Below are 15781 nucleotides of genomic sequence, written 5' to 3' on the forward strand. Positions count from 1 at the left end.
ACCACACACTGGAGCACCAACTAATAGAGCCTAGCAGCAGTAGCTGGAGCTCCCCAGCTGTGCTCGTGCCCAAGCCGGACGGCTCCAGAAGATTCTGCTTTGACTACCAAAAAGTTAATACAGTGACCAGAGCCGACTCCTATCCGATACCCCTCCTTGGAGACTGCATAGATAGGGTAGGTAAAGTAGCCTACATTTCAAAGACGGATTTACCCAAGGGATACTGGCAGGTCCCCTTGACTGCCCGCATGAAGGAAACTCTGCCCTTGTAAGTCCAGTTGGGTTATACCAGTGTCAATTCATGCCACTTGGACTCCAAAATGCCCCAGCCACCTTGCAAAGGCTGATGAAGCAGGTAATGGCCGGCTTATCCAATTGTATAGTGTACCTAGATGACTTCCCAGTGTACCTAAACAACTTCCCTGTGTACAGCGACACCTGGGAAACTCACTTAAAGCAACTGGAAGCCCTCTTCCAGAAAGTAGTCAGCTGAGCTAGTGGTCAGTCTCGCAAAGAGCAAGTTCGCTAAGGCTCAGGTAACCTATCTAGGAAACATAGTGGGTCAAGGACAAGCACTGCACAGGGCTGCAAAGGTACAAGCAGTAGCACAGTTCCCCATTCCCACAACAAATTGGGAAATCATGAGGTTCTTGGGGATGTATGGGTTTTACCACAAGTTCATCCCAAACTTCAGCACAGTAGCCACCCCAGTGACAGGCTTATTACAGTAAAAAGCAAGGGTAGCATGGACTGAGAAATACCAGTCTGCTTTTAAAAAACTGAAAGACATTTTAATAGGTGAGCCTGTGCTTGCAGTTGCAGCTTTAAACTTTAACCAAACATTTAAAGTAGTCATTGATGCAAGTGACATCGGTGTAGGGACTGTCCTCCTCCAGAAAGAGAAATTCTTCCTCTTTTTAGGCAGTCCCTCGGGGTCAAGGGTGACCTGCTAACACACTAAAAATGAGTCTTCAGGTAACTGAAGAGTCCATTGCTTGACCAACAGTCTCTGTCACAGGTGGGACAAATGGTGGTAGGGGGAATGGGTGGGTGGGGTGCCCAGGTTGCCGTGCGCTCCTTTTGCTGTTGACACTTGGTTTCAGTTAGCCCTTGGCAATTAGACTCAAAGTATTCAGTTCCTTCCTCGATGCTTTCCCTCCACTGGCAGTCTTGGGCCAGGGGTTCCCAGATGTCGGTGGGGATTTGCACTTTCTCAAAGAGGATTTGAGGGTGTCCTTGAAGCATTTCCTCTGCCCTCCTGGGGCTCACTTGCCATGTCAAAGCTTCGAGTAGGGCACTTGTTTAGGGAGTCTCATGTCAGGCATGCCGACGATGTGGCCCGCCCAGCGGTGCTGATTGAGCGTGGTCAATGCTTTGATGCTGGGAATATTGGTCTGAGCAAGGACAGTGATGTTGGTGCACCTATCCTACCAATGGAATTGCAGGATCTTATGGATGCAATGCTGGTGGTACTTCTCCAGAATTTTGAGGTGCCTGCTGTACATAGTTCTTACCTCTGAGCCATATAGGAGGGCAGTTATCACCACTGCTCTGTAGGCCATGAGTTTGGTGCTGGGTTTGAGGCCCTGGTCTTCAAACACTCTCTTCCTCAGGTGGCCAAAGGCACTGGCACACTGGAGGTGGTGTTGAACCTCGACGTCGATGTCCACCCTTGTTGACAGTAGGCCCCAAGGTATGGAAAGTGGTCCACTTTGTCCAAGGCCTTGTCGTGGATTTTGATAACTGGGAGCAGTGCGGTGTGGAGGGGGCAGGTTGCTAAAGGACCTTTGTCTTACAGATGTTTAGTCTAAGGCCCATGCTCTCGTACGCCTTGGTGTTGACGATGGTTTGGAGCTCAGCCTCTGAGTGTGCGCAGAAGCAAGCATCGTCTGCATACTGAAGTTCAATGACAGAGAATGGGACAACCTTGGATCTGGCCTGCAGGCAGCGGAGGTTGAACAGGTTCCCGCTTGTTCTGTAATTTAGCTCCACTCCAGCAGGGAGCTTGCTGAGGGTGAGATGGAGCATTGCGGGAAGAAAGATCGAGAAGCGCGTCGGTGCGATGACACAGCCTTGCTTGACCCTGGTCCAGACATGGATTAGGTCTGTGGCGGATCCATTTGTCAGGTTCATGGCTTGCATGTCATTGTGGAGCAGGTGAAGGATTGTGGGGGCAGCTGAAACAGAGGAGGATGCTCCACAATCCTTTCAGTTGACATTGTCGAAGGCTTTCATGAGGTCAAAGAAGGCCATGTACAAGGGTTGGTGCTGTTCCCTGCATTTCTTTTGCAGTTGCCGTGCAGTGAAGATCATGTCTGTCGTGCCCCTTAGTGGGCAAAATCTACATTGCGACTCTGGGAGGAGCTTTTCAGCCACAAGGAGAAGGTGACTGAGGAGGATTCTTGCAATGACCTTCCCTGTGGCTGACAGCAGGAAGATTCCTCTGTAGTTACCGCAGTCGGACTTGTCACATTTCTTTAAGATGGTCATGATTACGGCATCTCTGAGATCTCCTGGCCTGCTCTCCTCCTTCCAGATAAGGGAGGTGAGGCCAAGTTTTAAACCAATAGTGCTTCTCGCCATGCTTTAGTGCTGCGGTGGGGATTCCATCTACTCCTGATGCCTTGTTGCTCTTTAGTTGTTGAATGGCCTTTTCTACCTCGTGCTGGGTTGGAGTGCTGAGATGGTAGCAGGTAGAATGCTGCGGAATAGAGTCGATGGCACTTGCATTGAAGACAGAGACTCTGTTAAGATGATCTTCAAAGTGCTCCTTCCAGTGGGTGCTGATGTCTCTCTGTCCTTGATGAGCACCTCTCCATTCTTGGCCAGCAGTGGAGTGGGGCCTTGGGTGCATGGGCGATAGGTGGTCTTGACTGAGCTAAAGAAACCTCACACATCATGCTTGTCAGCTAACTGTTGGATCTCCTGAACTTCCTCCACCCACCTTCTGTTCTTTAGGTCGCAGGTTTTTTGCTGGAACTCAACCTTCAGCCATCTGTAGAGCTGCTTACTTGCTCTTGCTTTGGGTTGCTGTTTCAGGTTCAGAAATGCCTTGTGCTTGCAACTTATCAGCTCCTGGATCTCCTGGTCATTCTCATCGAATGAGTCTTGATGTTTCCTAGTCGAGTGACCAAACGTCTCTTCGCAGGTGCTGATTATGGAGGCCTTGAGGGCAGACCAGTCGCTGTGGACACTGCATCACTGGGTCACCAGGAGTCGCCAGGTTGGCAGCGAGGTGCTGGCTGAATAGGGCTCTCTTTCGGGGTCCTTGAGTGCCTCAGTGTTGATTTTCCTGTGGCATTGTTTCTGTTGCCATCGTTGCTTTGGGGCTACATTGAAGTTGATAACAGAGCGAATTAGGCGGTGATCCGTCCAACAGTCGCAGAGCCTTGTCATGGCGTGGGTGATACGCACATCTTTGAGGTCCCTCGCTCAGCCAATGACGTAGTTGAGCAGGTGCCAGTGCTTGGAGCTAGGGTATTGCCGTGAGGCCTTGTACTTGTCTCTCTGACGGAACAAGGTATCGGTTATGACAAAGCCGTGTTCCAGGCATTTTCTCAGGAGCAGGATACCGTTGGTGTTGGATTTCCCTACCCCGTCTCTGCCAACTATATCTCCCCAGAGGCCTGTGTCTTTTCTAACTCTGGCATTGAAGTCACCAAGGAGGATCAGCTTATCACCCGCAGGGATTCGGGCCAGGGATTGTTTGAGGCTGGAGCAAAATTCCTCATTGGACTCGTCTGTAGCATCAAGTGTTGGGGCGTACGCACTGAGGACTGTAGCCCATTGATTCTGGGCTACGGTGAGCCAAAGGGTCATGAGGCGCTCGTTTATCCCACAAGGGGTGTCTTTGAGATGGCCAACTAGTTCTTTTTTAATGGCGAAGACAGCCCTGTGGAGGTGGCAATCTTTACTGGTTTACCTTTCCAGAAGAAGGTGTAACCGCCACCTTGTTCTTTGAGCTGGCCTTCCCCTGCCTGTCGGGTCTCACTTAGGGCACCAATATCAATGTCGAAATGTCTGAGCTCCCAGGCAACGAAAGCAGTGCGCATTCCGGTCTGTCACTGTTGGGGTTGTCTATGCGGATCCTTACGTTCCAGGCCCCAAACTTCACTTTAAGGGGATGGAAGATGTTTGTGCATGAGTCCTTTTAATGTGGAGTAGCTGTTGCACATCAACTACCACACATGCTTCATGGAGCAAGGCCTTGGTCCAGTGCCAATAGATCCAAGACAACTGGAGGCCAGGTTCCACTGTATGGGCCTAGGATATACAGACACATATACTCCTACTGTTTTCTTTTCTCCTTCCCACAGAACCTCTCTCCCTGGGATTCTTAAAGAGTAGAGGCAGCCTCACGATCTCGCTGTTGGCCCGTGCTGCGCCACTCCAAACAATAACAACCAGGTGGTGATTCCTGCCTCTGGGTCCCCACCCACTTTATGAATTAGGGATAAGGAGCCCACCAGGTACTTCTCCCAAAAACTAAACATGCATCAGAAATGGTATTCCACAGTGGAAAAGGAAACCCTTGGTTTATTACTGGCTCTCAAACACTTTGAGATGTATGTCTGAAGTGGATATAGAGGGACCAAGGTCTATACTGACTACAACCCTTTAACCTTTCTGGAAAAGTTTAAGACAAGAATGCCAGGTCGTTCCATTGGAGTTTGTCCCTCTAATGTTACCACCTAAAAATCACTCACACTGCTAGGAAATCAAATGTGAGTGCAGGCCACCTGTCTAGAACTTAAAGAGATCCAGTTAGAATTGAAGAGATAATATTGACCAGAGAAAGAATGTGTGTGTGTGCGTGTGTTTGTTGTTTTATATATTTTTTCTTCATTTGTAATGAAATGAGAATTAATCTCAATTCATTTGTGGTGTGGGGGAAGTTTTGTGAAAAGCCCATTACAGCCACATATTACTTACGGGCAAATTGAACTTTTTAAGGAAAATGTGTGTGTGTTTAAAGAAACACAAGCAAGGACACTTAGCAAAAGAGGGCTGATAATGTAAAGTGATCATTTTCTGGAAAAATCCCTTTGTGGATTATACTGACAGACCTGTCCTGAGAGTTGCACCTGAAAAGGTGTCATGGCTTTCTTCAAGTAGAGGCACTTAAAAGGGAGATAGGAAAGATGCAAAAGACTGAACTTTAATCTCCTGTGGTTGTAGAGACAAAAGACTTGCCACGTTATCTAAAATCTATCTCCTGTTGATTCATGTCTCAGAATATGTAAAATGGTTAGAAATCAAAGAAAACAGACTCTGGAAACAAGACATGGTTTTTTTTTTCCCTTACAGGAATACAATGGGAAAAATGAGTTTAAAAGCTATCTGCAGAGCAGTGCAAGTGTGCAGATGTGCTCTGAGAGTGACAGCACAAGAAAACTAACTAGTCATCCCTGCAGTTGCAGGTAAAGTCTCTCTCCGTCTCTCTCTCTCTTTCTCTCTGTTGCTGGAGGCAAGGCAGCAGAAATCACAATTAAAAAGGAAGTAGGACTTCAGCTATCCTACAGAACCAAGTGTCTCCAAATCAACTATGAAACTACCAAAGGCAGCTCTACCAGAATCACTCAACTTAATGGCCATAACATTTCATCATCTATGCCTCACAGAGAAGCCAAAGACTGATTCATGTATATTTTTAAACTTCTATTTAGACTCTTAACTTCCCATTTCCGATCTGCATATATATGTGTGGCATTTTTATTATTTTTCTTGGGTTTTAGTAACTAATAAACTTTCTCTTTCTTTGACTCAAGAAAGCCTGATTAAATTGGCTCCTTCTAAAACATAAATACATTTGGACTGGAAAAGGTATCCACGGGCAAAGGGATCCCTTTCAAATTAATCTTGTTGCAACAACCGAGCGGGTTGAATAAAGAAGGGGAGCCAGATCATTCCTCCTCATCTGGGAGCTTAACAAAATTGAGGTCCTATTTGGGAAGTTAACAAATTAGGGGACTCACCTGGGAACCAGTCATAACAAGTAATCCCTGACACAAAACTGGTGTGAAACTGACTAGTTATTTCAATAACAATATTCCAGTGTTAGGTGAAGTTAGTGTTAAGGTGGGATATGATATGCATTCTGTAGGGATTTGGACTCTGTACTAAACCCCAGAGTAAGAAAATTCTTGCCGAGGAATAATCATATTGGCAAAAAAAAAATCACTAATTTTGAAAGCAAACTAACAAGGTTTATTGGACAATAAGGATTGATACTTAACATTTCACCAGTCGAGGCATGGCATGATACACAAGTTCAATGCATGTCGGTCTGCCTTTACCCTAGATCCCAGGACTGGGGTCTTCCCTTCTTGTTTCATTGAACCTGATCTCTTGACTCAAGATTTTAGCTTAGCCAACTTAACTCAAATCATACATATAAGTCTCTTTGTAGCTTTAAGACTTCAACTCTAGTGGATCCTTCGCCAACCCACAGCTTCTAGACCACCATAACTGCTGAAGATACACAATTAGCTGCCTACTGAGTATTCTCTCTCTCTTTCTGGTGGAAACAGCTTTCCAACAAAGACTGTGGCTTTCTCAAAATGACTGAGACTGTACTTTGCTATTGATTCTCCAAGCTAGACTTTAATTGACTGAATGATTCCTCAGCAGCTAAGTGGTTATATGCTTTCTGTTCACACTCTCTTAAAGCAATTACATTAGCCCTGGCAATCTTGTCTATACTGAATCCACTGATCTCTAATATTGGATTCTATGGCATTCCTCAACCCTGTGACAGTTGCTTTAGTCAAGGGGTATGGGGACAGCGCAGGAGGACAGCGTTGAGATACAGGATCAGCCATGATCATATTGAATGGTGGAGCAGACTCAAAGGGCCGAATGACACACTCCTGTTCCTATTTTCTATGTTTCTATGCTTAATCACTAACTAAGCCTAATACTGGGTTCTTACAGCAACCCTTCAGCCCATGACAAATACCCATTGATCTGCAATGTCCTATGCAAATGCTAACTTCCTAGCAAGTGCCCTACTCCTAACTCTCTTTTCCGACAAGTAGTCTCCCCAGCAAGTGTCCTGTGATAAATGCTAACCCTTGGCAAGTGCAGAGACTTCAGTGATGCACCGTTCTTGTTATGCCCTTTTTTTCAGATAGCTCTGTAACACTTAGCCTAAGTACATGCGCCTGGGTCAACAAAACTAATGACTTCTAACACAATATTCGCAACTCTTGACCAATGGAAATAGTGCTCTTAGTGTCTCCACAACAATCTAACTTTAATTTATATCTCTAACCGGAAGTCCTCAGAACATTCTAGGTCCAAGAACATTATTGTAACCAATTAGCTTTACGGCCTTGGCGTCCCTTCTAACTGCTAAACTATAACTTGTATCTTTGCCTGGAAGTCCGGGAATATCTAACCCTAAGGCCACTTTCCTGGTCAATCAGCATTGTAGCTTTGACTTCTCTTTACTGCTAAGCTAGCCTCACTGGAGATCAAATGTGCAAATGTGTCCTAGTTATAACTTCTGTTCACTCCCAAAGGACCCATGTGTTCTTTCCTAAAGCTACATCACACTATTTGGCATTTATAAAGATGTGAAATCTAAGACTTCCTTAACAACATACCCCAAAATTTACAAATCATCCCAATGATGCATACAAATTAGGGCTCTTCTCATATTATATCTGGATATTATGTACATGTACCATTTTACATTTTAACGTATAAGTTGTTTTTTAAGTGGGGGTGTAGTATATTGCAAGACCTGAACATTTTGTCATATTGCCTTCTCTGCTGCCCTCCCTGGGAGGTGTAAATAAAGTTGTTCAATAACGCCTGCCTGCTGTGAGTCCACAAGTTAATCTTTTCTCTGAGCACTGCACAACACTCATGAAGATTTTGAAGATGGCAAGAATGTGTGTGCTTAATAGATCTCACTTGTTAAGTTTTCAAAATGGTGGCTGATCATATCAGGAGAAGGAGGTAACAGGTGATTCATACAACAGAATGGCAGTAATGCATGAACTGACAGTTGTGATAAATCTCACTGAAACAAAAGAAAGAATTAATCTTCACTCATTATTTTGGAAGCCAAATTATTCCTACATCTATGGTATAAACAAGAAGCACTAAATAGCAACAAATGTCATTGAAAAAGTGCATTGAATGTATGAAACACATCCCAAGATGCTGAAAGTAACAATGGAATAATCAGTTCATTCCACTTGTTAGGAAGGCCATTTATAAGTCCCTCATGAATTTATTTTTGATGAGTTGATGATCGACAGAGCTAAGCGATCCCACAACCAATGAATCAGATCTAAGCTCTGCAGTCCTGTCACATCCAGTCGTGGTGGAAAATTAAACAACTCACTGGAGGAGGAGGCTCCACAAATAACCCCATACTCAATGATGGGGGAGCCCAGTACATCAGTGCAAAAGATAAGGCTGAAGTATTTGCCACAAATCTGGGCGTCCTCCAGAGGTCCCCAGTATTACAGATGCCAGTCTTCAGCCAATTCGATTCCCTCCACCTGATATCAAGAAATGGCTGAAGGCACTGGATACTGCTGGATACTGCAAAGGCTATGGGTCCTGTTAATATTCTGGAAATAGCACTGAACACTTGTGCTCCAGAACTTGCTGCGCTCTTAACCAAGCTGTTCGAGTACAGTTACAACAGTGGCATCTACCCGGCTATGTGGGAAATTGCCCAGGTATGTCCTGTGCACAAAAAGCAGAACAAATCCAACCCAACCAATTACCGCCCTGTCAGTCTACTCCCCATCATCAGTAAAGTAATGGAAGGGGTCATCAACAGTGCTATTAAATGGCACTTGCTTAGCAATAACCTGCTCACTGACGCCCAGTTTGGGTTCTGTCAGGGCAACTCAGCTCCTGACCTCATTACAGCCTTGGTTCAAACATGGACAAAAAAGCTGAACTCCCGAGTTGAGGTGAGAGTGACTGCCCTTGACATCAAGGACGCATTTGACCAAGCATGGCATCAAGGAGCCTTGGCAAAATTAGAGTCAATTGGAATCAGGGGGACAACTCTCCGCTGGTTGGAGTCATACCTAGCACAAAGTAAGATGGTTGTGTTGTTGGAGGTCAGTCATCTCAGCTCCAGGACATCACTACAGGAGTTCCTCAGGATAGTGTCCTAAGCCCAACCATCTTCAGCTGCTTCAATGACCTTCCTTCCATCATAAGTTCAGAAGTGGGGATGTTTGCTGATGATTGCGCAATGTTCAGCACCATTCGCGACTCTTTAGATACTGAAACAGTCCATGTCCAAAAGAAGTAAGACTTGGACGATATCCAGGCTTGGGCTGACAAGTGGCAAGTAACATTCACGCCACACAAGTATCAGTCAATGACCATCTCCAACAAAAGAGAATCCAACCATCATCCCTTGATGTCCAATGGCTTTACCATTACTGAATCCCCCCACCATCAACATCCTGGGGGTTACCATTGACCAGAAACTGAACTGGACTGGCCATATCAGAGGTCAGTGGTTGTGACAAAAATAACTCACCTCTTGACTCCCCAAAACCTGTCCACCATCTACAAGGCACAAGTCAGGAGTGTGATGGAATACTCCCCACTTGTCTGGATGAGTTCTGCTCTAACAACACCCAAGAAGCTTGATGCCATTCAGGACAAAGCAGCCTGCTTGACTGGCACTCTATTCACTCCCTCCACCACTGATGTACAGTAACAGCAGTGTGTACCATATACAAGATGCACTGCAGACATTCACCAAGGCTCCTTCGAAAACACATTCCAAATCCATGACCACTACCATCTAGAAGAACAAGGGCAGCAGATAGATGGGTACCCACCACCTGGAAGTTTCCCTCCAAGTCACTCACCATCCTGACTTGGAAATATACCGCCACTTCTTCACTATCGCCGGGTCAAAATCCTGGAGCTCCCTTCCTAACAGCGTTCTGGGTGTACCTACACCACATGGACTACAGCGGTTCAAGCAGGCAGCTCACCACCACCATCTCAAGGGCAACTAGGGATGGGCAATAAATGCTGGCCCAGCCAACAAAGCCTGCATCCCGTGAATGAATAAAAAAATCTATTGCCATATTGGTAAAATTAAATGTAAATTTCACTATTCCCAGTCATATCGTAATTTGTTCACTCAATGTTTAAATTTGTCAAATTTTTGGATTTAATCAAAATCAGAGAATCATATCTATTTGATTGATTAAAATATAAATTGACCAGCCATTGTAAATGAAAGATTATTCTAATTTTCTGATAACTGCATTAGTAGTTTAGTTTAAAAGAAAATAAAAACACAATTAAAACTCTTCCATAATATTTGAGTACCTGATTAACTGTAAGTTGAAACATTTATTTTGGTTATCCTATTTATAGGTGGTGTTCAGTTTTGTAATATGAAAGCACAAATGTTTTCAACCAACTCTACAACGAACATTCATGTCAGATGTAAAACTCTGGTTGAACCTGCATTGTACCATATCAAGTCAGTTAAGGAGTTTGCTCTGCTTGTTCAGAAGAGAACCAGGATACATTTGCAATTCAGTTTGCAACTAAGAATGATAGTACAGCCAAATTCCAGACTTGACCATTGTGTGATTTGCAAGTAGATCAGTCTACAAGAAGTTAGAATCAGCAGCAGAATGTGACTGTGAACACAGTTATTGTCCCCAACCTAAGGTTAAAGACCAACTTTAATGAGATGTTTACTCAATATAATTCTAATTTTGCCACCTGAATCCACAAGAGAAAACACATGTTGTATTTTCTGAGGGCATAGTGGCCTACATTCTCCCTTTATTATGTAATGATTAGTTATTGCTTCTTTTCACACAGTGAAGTACATCTACGTATGGTTTGACTTCAGCGTGCATGAAAAATATCTATTTGAATTGGAAAATGTCCAATACCAAAACTTGTGCCCAGGTCACTTGGAAATAGTCCAGTATTTATAGGAAGCAGTCAATCTGCAAAAGGAAATGCCTTTTGTCAGAAGCAGTGATTAAGGTCAATGTTAGTAAGAAGTGGTTTCTATCAAGAGAGTACAGCACAAATTTAGCCTGAGATCATTTAAAAATGAGAAATGAGGCGGAGCTCACTTGACCAATCCTTGGGCAAAGGAAGAGTTAATTTTAGTTTACCTTTATATCTATAGAAAAATATATTTATTTTTTATGGAGCTATTGATTCTAAGTTGAATAACAATTTCAATTTCACACTAAGGTTAGGACGTTTGCAACTGAATTCATAACAGGGAAAGAAAACTTCCTAACTAAGGTCTCAATATAAAACTTCAGAAGAATTAATATGTAGAGTAAGTATGTTTTTTTATTGGACAGAGAATGATTTTTAATTAAGGATCCATATATATTTAGTTTTGGCTATACTGAATAGAAATGCCTGTCAACTGTTTCACTGAAATCTAATTCCAATGACAGGAATGTAGTGCTACTGTTGCAGACACAAGAATTATGAATATCTAAGGGAAAGTGTTGTTATGGTTGTAATTATTAATGACAATATAAATATGCTTATTTTATAATGTTGATATACAGCAAACAAACCAACTCATCCTCTGGTTTATTAATTTTTACTCCTAGTATTATACCTATTTAAGATTCACATGACTGAGTTAAATTTCATGCTACTACAAAGAGACTTGCAAAGACTTGTGGTAATTCTGTCCTTACAGGGATACTGTTTGTATTGTTTTACCTTCAAATATCAAAAACTTTCTATTAGCATGTACATGTATAATAATTACCCCATTATTGCTCATGACATTCTTGATGTACCAACACTGCAACACTTTCTCTAGCCGGGTCCCCCTCTCCCATCAATGCTCATGGGCACTCTCTGCATGCAGTTTAAAGTGTTAAGCCATGTAAAATAGAGAGGGGAATGCCAGAAGGTTGAGGTCCTGATCTCATGGTTTATCTCTATGAGGAGCCAACCAAGAGAAATCAGGCATGTCACTGCACAGAAAAAGGAAAAATCAGAGATTGAGTAACCACAGGCAATTTTTTCATGCTTCATATTGGTTGAGTCAGGGGCAATGTTGGCAAAGGCCTGAGAGTTGTCTTCCTACCCTTTCAGGTCTTTGACATAGATCAATCTGAAGTGTTCTTATAATGATATAGTCCTTGAGCTTATTTGTTGTATAAGACACAAGGCACCAATCCCGCATAAGGAATTGGGTAAACACATTGTGGGTTCATTCATTAAGATTTGGCACATGAGAATAGCATTACATTGTTGTAAATCTTGGAGCACCAGGATCTGTGTTGTCTGCTCTGCTGTTTAAAGCAAAAGTAAAACCAAAATTGGAACACACATTACATACATCATTTCCCTCTAGCGATGTATACAGACACATGTTCATCCTCTTAAGGGCATACTGCAACATCTGCCTTTATTTTTAAAAATACTCCCCCCAACCCCTCGCTTCCAGTAAAATGTAACTACTTTCAATAAGTGTTCACGTTTAGTTACCATTACATAATTGCATAGAACTGATGTATATATAATCTGTAATGTGTAAAGGTAATCTGCTTGTACACCCAGATCTTGTGATGGGAAACTTGTCTGGAGGTTTCTTTAATTGCTCGTGATGATCTGTGGGTCTGTCATTCTTGGATGTTGTTCCTGGTTGCATTTGTGATCTTGTCCTGGATGCAATAGGACTGCACAGTGGATGAGAAGATGGAACGGATTTGATTTGTCCTTGGTCATGCCTCACTGTGTGCCTTTGTATGTAATGACTTCATAGGATCTTGGTTCTGAACAAATCCTTGTCACCTCAGCTGGTTGCCATATACCTTCTGTGGGATCTTGGATGCAAACTTATTCCAACTGTAAAGTTGGCAATTCTGACCTGCATTTTTATTGTGCTGTTGATCATCTTCCCTTGTAGTTTTAAAAGTTGCTCTCTAGTTTCTATGACAGTATAATGGGTAGATAAATTGGTAAACACCGGTCTGCCAAACATGAGCTCTACCAATGATCTTAAAGGTGTCAACCTCAGGCATAACAGTACAATGTGTAGACCTTGCTTTATCTGTCTATATTTGAGAATTAAGAATTCTATTGTGCAAATCATTTGTTCAGTTAGGCTATTAAATTTAGAGTAAGAAGGGGAAGAAGTAATATGATCAATATTCCACTTCTCACACAAACCCTAAAATAGTTTCCCAACAAGTTTCAGACCATTATCCAAAATTATCTCTCTAGGCACACCAAATGAAGTGAAAATAGCACTTAGATTGTGTGCAACAGTCATGTTTGATGTATTGCACAATTGTCATATAATGGGGTTCTTGGAAAAGTAATCGACGATGATGATGAAGTCAGTGCCATGAGCATAAAGAAAGGTCTTAAGCAATTTTGGACCAAGGATGGGTAGGAACTTCATGTGGAATCTGTGGTCCTTTGTGCTGACTCGGCATATTCTCTTGACATGCCTCGCAGTTCTTAACAACCACCTCAAAGTAATTGTTCATGCCTGGCCAATAGAATGTCTCTCTTGCAAGTCTTCTCATCTGATCTATTACTCCATTACTCCATAGTGCATTCCCACCACAAGTCGTCATCATGGATGGAGATTCAGAAAAGCACACAAAAGCAGTTACAGCAACACTCATGATGGAGTTGCATTCTAATGCAAGTGTAGTGTTGCAGCTCCCTGGAAGCTGCCAATCCTGTTGAAAAATTCTGGATATTTTGATGTTAGACCATGACTGAAGTGATAGGAGTAACTTCTGAGGTTGATCTGTCTTGTGGTATTGGACTGATTCCATGGAATGTTACCAATGTGAAATCTCAACATGCCAGTAGATCTGCAATTGCTGGGCCTTTAGTTTCCACGATGTAGAATATTTGTGACACACAGAAGAAAAATATTGTTTTTTGTGTTAGCCAGCAAGCAGAATGCTTGAAGAGATGGGACTTGTGGAGATTTAATGGACAAGGAATCGTTGGAGTGGGCCTTGCTGCTGGAAGTTGGCTCAGGATATCAAAAGACTGAGTGGAATGGCTTTCAAAAGGCTCACCTTGGCACGCAGGGGGAAGGGAGCCTGCTGAAAAGTTGGGACGTAATGTTCCAGGATACATATCAGCTGGGAGCATGGTATAAAATAAAAATGTGTAGTAAAGTATTTTGGTTATGTTAGTTAGCTAATAGGGGAATACCTTTACATTAGTTTGGTTTATTAATTGCTTATTAAGTAATGTTTAATCTATGTTGTCTTTAGTCTGTTTGTTATAGTAAAAGTCTTAAAATGTGAAATCCTGTCCTGCAATTCTTTCTGTTGATATCTGGGAAATTCATCCCTTTTTTAAAAAGTTATTGGTTTCAACGGGGATTGTAATAATTATAAGAAAAAAAAGTCTAGCTACAATTATATAGGGCCTTAGTAGAACCACACCTGAAGTACTGTGGATAGGTTTGGTCTCCTTTTCAATAGGAAGATATATTTGCTCTAGAGGGAATGCAACAAAGGTTCACTTCACTGATTCCTGGAATTAGAGGATTGGCCTATTAAAATAGATTAAGTAGATTAGGACTTCTTTCCTACCATTTAGCAGAATGAGAGGGATCTCATTGGAACATATAAAATTCTTAAAGGGCTAGGTATCTAGAACTATTGGGCACAATCTCAGAATAAGGATTGGCCATTTAGGAATGAGATACCATGTTTCTTCATTCAGAGTGTTGTGAATCTTTGGAATTCCCAGAGTTGTGGATGCTCAGTCATTGAATAGATACAACACAGAGATCAACATGTTTGGGTACTAAGGAAGTTAAGGGATTTGGGGATAATGCCAGAAGATGGAGTTGAGATAGAAGATCAATTATGATCTTCCTGAATGGCAAGACAGGCTTGAATTGTTGAATGGCCTATTCCTGCTCTTATTTCTATGTTCTTATGTTATTATGTCTACCTATGCATTCAATCATGTAAAAGCTTACCATTTTTTGGAAAACAAAAGTGTACATTGACTTTCTGTTCAGGAAGAAATGGTTCTAACACTTGACAACTGCGCTTACTTGTAATGAAGTGAAGAGGCCTATCAGGGTGTATCATGGGATTATTAAGTCTTGACCAAGTTGTGAATATGAGTTTTAAAAATGTTTGCAGTAAAAAGAAACGAGAATGAATATGATCTTCTGCCCAGGCCAGGAAGTTGATGAATAGTTTATAAGTTAGGCTGTAATAAATAGATAGCTTGATTTCAGGGTTACAATAGGCATTGCAATGACTCATCAGGAGAGATAAGCAAAGTACATTTTTTGGAACATCGTTTGTGTTAATGATTGCTTTACAACTTCCTCCAGGACTGCGGAGGTTCATAACAGGTCGTTCTGTGTTTATGTTTTAAACTCATTTGTAATTAATGATGTAATAATTAGACATATAAGGTAAGAACATTGTGAGTTAATGAGTTATCCCAAAAATGGTATATATAGCCAACAGAAACTGTGTAACTTTGAATTGCCTTTTAGAGCATTCTGAAAAAGCATTTCCCATAAGTGGACACTTGTACTAAATAAAGAACTACTACTGAATCTACCTACAGTTGACTCTGTATCGAGTGTCTTTTAGATATTCCACAACAGAAGCTTTGCCAAGAGTCTGTGTGTTATGAACTTAACTCAAATCTATTTATTCTATGTGTCACCTGCTTTGACAAAGATGGATAAAAAGTGCTGCTGGAGATCCACAGATTACAAAATCCTGCTCATTTCACCATTTGTTCATGTGGAACAACATATGTTCAG

At 42.3% G+C, this 15781-nt stretch overlaps 1 long non-coding RNA gene across 1 annotated transcript in view; it reads left to right on the forward strand.

Annotated features, from left to right (window-relative positions):
* Nucleotides 1–15576, forward strand: part of LOC121289484 — a 93082-nt gene extending 77506 nt beyond the window's left edge. The window contains exons 3-5 of the long non-coding RNA XR_005945584.1: nt 5308–5420; nt 11227–11317; nt 13569–15576. This is a non-coding gene — a long non-coding RNA (uncharacterized LOC121289484). The remainder of the gene's footprint in view (nt 1–5307; nt 5421–11226; nt 11318–13568) is intronic.
* Nucleotides 15577–15781: the final 205 nt, after the last annotated feature.

The sequence above is a fragment of the Carcharodon carcharias genome, chromosome 2, assembly GCF_017639515.1.
Source record: "Carcharodon carcharias isolate sCarCar2 chromosome 2, sCarCar2.pri, whole genome shotgun sequence".
NCBI lineage: Eukaryota > Metazoa > Chordata > Chondrichthyes > Lamniformes > Lamnidae > Carcharodon > Carcharodon carcharias.